This window comes from Anguilla anguilla, chromosome 14 (genome assembly GCF_013347855.1).
Source record: "Anguilla anguilla isolate fAngAng1 chromosome 14, fAngAng1.pri, whole genome shotgun sequence".
Classification (NCBI taxonomy): Eukaryota; Metazoa; Chordata; class Actinopteri; order Anguilliformes; family Anguillidae; genus Anguilla; species Anguilla anguilla.
In genome coordinates, this window is record NC_049214.1 from 40,710,014 (window position 1) to 40,714,822 (window position 4,809).

The 4,809-nt window shown below is 45.0% G+C and overlaps 1 protein-coding gene across 2 annotated transcripts in view; it reads right to left on the reverse strand.

Annotated features, from left to right (window-relative positions):
* Positions 1–4,349: 4,349 nt before the first annotated feature.
* The window catches only part of anxa4 (annexin A4), a 21,191-nt gene continuing 20,731 nt past the window's right edge, over positions 4,350–4,809 (reverse strand). For both annotated transcript variants that reach the window (XM_035391744.1, XM_035391742.1), the window contains exon 13: positions 4,350–4,809. This exon is cut by the window's right edge and continues 87 nt beyond it. The gene's annotated coding sequence lies outside the window, so the exon portion shown is untranslated.

The window sequence follows — 4,809 nt, forward strand, 5'->3', positions numbered from 1 at the left end:
ACTCACTCCCCCAATCTCTTACACTCACTCCCCCCCAATCTCTTACTCACCCCCACCCCCAATCTCTTACACTCACTCCCCCCAATCTCTTACACTCACTCCCCCCCAATCTCTTACTCACCCCCACCCCCAATCTCTTACACTCACTCCCCCCAATCTCTTACACTCACTCCCCCCCAATCTCTTACTCACCCCCACCCCCAATCTCTTACACTCACTCCCCCCAATCTCTTACACTCACTCCCCCCCAATCTCTTACTCACCCCCACCCCCAATCTCTTACACTCACTCCCCCCCAATCTCTTACACTCACCCCCCCAATCTCTTACACCCACTCCCCCCAATCTCTTACACTCACTCCCCAATCTCTTACACTCACTCCCACCCAATCTCTTACACTCACTCCCCCCAAATCTCTTACACTCACTCCCCCCAATCTCTTACACTCACTCCCTCCCAATCTCTTACTCACCCCCACCCCCAATCTCTTACACTCACTCCCCCCAATCTCTTACACTCACTCCCCCCAAATCTCTTACTCACCCCCACCCCCAATCTCTTACACTCACTCCCCCCCAATCTCTTACTCACCCTCACCCCCAATCTCTTACACTCACTCTCCCCCAATCTCTTACTCACCCCCACCCCCAATCTCTTACACTCACCCCCCCAATCTCTTACTCACCCCCACCCCCAATCTCTTACACTCACCCCCCCAATCTCTTACACTCACTCCCCCCCAATCTCTTACACTCACTCCCTCCCAATCTCTTACTCACCCCCACCCCCAATCTCTTACACTCACTCCCCCCAATCTCTTACTCACCCCCCCAATCTCTTACACTCACTCCCCTCCAATCTCTTACACTCACTCCCCCCCAATCTCTTACTCACCCCCACCCCCAATCTCTTACACTCACTCCCCCCAATCTCCTACACTCACCCCCCCCAATCTCTTACACTCACTCCCTCCCAATCTCTTACTCACCCCCACCCCCAATCTCTTACACTCACTCCCCCCCAATCTCTTACTCACCCCCACCCCCAATCTCTTACACTCACTCCCCCCCAATCTCTTACACTCACCCCCCCAATCTCTTACACTCACTCCCCCGAAAATCTCTTACTCACCCCCCCAATCTCTTACACTCACTCCCCCCAATCTCTTACACTCACTCACCCCCCCAAATCTCTTACTCACCCCCACCCCCAATCTCTTACACTCACTCCCCCCCAATCTCTTACTCACCCCCCCAATCTCTTACACTCACTCCCCCCGAAAATCTCTTACTCACCCCCCCCAATCTCTTACACTCACTCCCCAATCTCTTACTCACTCCCCCCAATCTTACACTCACCCCCCCAATCTCTTACACTCACTCCCCAATCTCTTACACTCACTCCCCCCCAATCTCTTAAACTCACTCCCCCCAAATCTCTTACTCACCCCCACCCCCAATCTCTTACACTCACTCCCCCAATCTCTTACTCACCCCCCCAATCTCTTACACTCACTCCCCCAATCTCTTACACTCACTCCCCCCAATCTCTTACACTCCCTCCCCCAATCACTTACACTCACTCCCCCCCAATCTCTTACACTCACTGCCCCCCAATCTCTTACACTCACCCCCCCAAATCTCTTACACTCACTCCCCCCCAATCTCTTACACTCACCCCCCCAAATCTCTTACACTCCCTCCCTCCCCCAATCTCTTACACTCACTTCCCAATTGCTTACACTCACTCCCCCCCAATCTCTTACACTCACTCCCCCCAATCTCTTACACTCACCCCCCCAAATCTCTTACACTCCCTCCCTCCCCCAATCTCTTACACTCACTTCCCAATTGCTTACACTCACTCCCCCCCAATCTCTTACACTCACTCCCCCCAATCTCTTACACTCACTCCCCCCCAATCTCTTACACTCACTCCCCCCCAATCTCTTACACTCACTCCCCCCAATCTTACACTCACCCCCCCAATCTCTTACACTCACTCCCCCCAATCTCTTACACTCCCTCCCCCCAATCTCTTACACTCACTCCCCCCCAATCTCTTACTCACCCCCACCCCCAATTTCTTACACTCACTCCCCCCAAATGTCTTACTCACCCCCACCCCCAATCTCTTACACTCACTCCCCCTCAATCTCTTACACTCACCCCCCCAAATCTCTTACACTCACTCCCCAATCTCTTACACTCACCCCCCCAATCTCTTACACTCACTCCCCCCCAATCTCTTACTCACCCCCACCCCCAATCTCTTACACTCACTCCTGTTGAACTCAATGGAAAAAATATTCAGGAGAAACAATGCTTGTAGTATCTACTGCATATCTGGCAGCAGCACGGTGGTTTGAGGCTCATTTGATACCATGGACCCTTGATGACTTAAAGCCATTTAGCCAACAAATGTGTTCCATACTGTATCAGCATAATATACAGCTGAATCTAGTCCCACCCCCCACTTCAGGACATTGATCTTGTGCTCGGTCAACCATTTCTTAGTTGCCTTGGACGTATGTTTAGGATCTTTGTCTTGTTGAAATGTCCATCTGCGGCAAAAGTGTAGCTTCCTGGCAGAGGGAACAAGGTTTTTGGACAAAATATCTTGGTACATGGTGGAGTTCATGGTTCCATCTATTTTAACAAGGGCCCCAGGGCCTGTGGATGCAAAACAACCCCAAAGCAGTAAAGATCCACCACGTTTCACTGTAGGGATGAGGTGCGTTTCAATATTACCTGCATTCTTTGATCGCCAAACATAACGCTGATATGCCTGTTCAAAAAGCTCAATTTTTGTTTCATCTGACCACAAGACACGGTTCCAACTGTAGTTCAGATGTAGTTTGGCGAATTCAAGGTGCCTTTTTCGGTGAATTGTCTTCAAACGAGGCTTCTTTCTTGCAACTCTGCCATAAAGGCCATTGTCATGTAGGCGTCGTACAATGGTAGCTTGTGACACCTTGTAACCCCAAGATGCCAGGTTGTTTTGCAGATCTTTAACTGTAGCCCTTGAACTTCTTTTTGCCTCTTGAACCATCCATCTCACTACACGTGGGGGCAAGATAGACTTGCATCCTCTACCTGGAAGGTTAGTCACTGTTCCAGTGGCCTTAAATTTCCTATTAACGGACAATGGTGGAAAGCGGAATCTTTAACTTTTTATGGATTTTTTTGTAGCCATCTCCTGATCTGTAGAGGTCAATAACCTTTTGTCTGATGCTTTGAGTGAGTTCCTTGCCTTTCACCATGATGATGACTGAACACCAGTATTTCAAACATGTGTTCCCTCCTCTTTATACCCTAGGGAAACAGGAAACCATTGTAGGCCACTGTATAGTTCCCTAACCTTCCAATGAACCTCAAATAAGCTGTATATTTATGAAGATTTGTTTTTGGTGGATTTTATTTAAAATAATAATTAGGGTGTGAATAATTTTGATCCAGGTGTTTTCTGGAAGAATTTTTTTTATTAGTAAAACAAAATGTTACTAGTATTGTAGGTTTTACATTTTTTTTAGCATAAAATAAAGCTTATTACTTATATAATTTATTTCATATGATCTGTTTTGTTAATCTTTATCAAGGGTGTGAATAAAAAAGGAGTCTACTATAAATATATATATGTTTTCCATTTTCCAATACATTATGACCGGGTTGGGTCATAGAGGGCAAGAAAAATTGAATGTGAAATGGACATTGCATTTACATTTTGAAATGATCAGATAAAGTGCATGAAAATGAGAACACAACCTAGGCTTTTGCATTTGAATTTGAGTCAGATCCAATGAAAATAAAAGCGATTCCACACATGCCAGGTGAACATCGAGTCACTGTCAAATGAATGCCTTGGTAAATCTCCTCAGAAAGAATGATGCATGTCAAAAAATGAAAATGTATTATATTTGTTCAGGAGAGATTTGTAGATGAGTGCAAACATATTTGTAACCAATTATTTTGTAACATACAAAAATATTTTTCAATCTCATTTTACCTGTGTATGGTTCATATTATTTGACTTGAGGTAATAATACTTTGAATGTGGAAAACTTAACACTCACGTAATCAAGCTTCCAGTGCAAACATGCTATAAATTCCTGTCAGAGAAATTCAATTTAAATTGACTGTTTGTGGTGGTCATGGATTACACTTCTTAGGTGCAGCTTTCCATGGGAAAACATATTATACGGAGAGTGTCCCCACTACCAGATATGGGCAATGGCTCCACCTACAGGTCATACTGGGAATGTACACTAGACCTACACATTGCCATCTGAGCATTCTCAGAGATGTGTGTTTGTCTGAGTGATTAATCAAATTGTGAATACTGGCTCCAACTGAAATATCAAGTAATCAAATTTAATTGCAATGCTATACTGTACTCAACATCACTTTGACATTAGTTATTTCTGAGTTACAAATGTGGATTGCTGACTGTTGGATATTTTTATTCACAAAGTGTTTGTAAGTTCTAATTTCGTTCTGTAATATAAGCACTGCAAATAGGACCTTTAATGATATTCCGTTTGTTAACACAATAATTAAGCAACTAGTTAAGCCTACACTGGGAATGAAAGAAACGCAAAAAACAACCCACACAATTAGCTGTACAGTAAATACAGTAAACTGCCACAGCTGAAATGATGCTACAGGCCAAGAATTAGAACAAAACATTTTCTTTCAGATTTAAATCAGCATTACAAACAGTGAAAAAAGCACCGTCAAATCTCTTGGTACAAACATAGACTACAAACATATGCGGTACGGGGAGCTGTGATGCTGGCATACACTGATGATG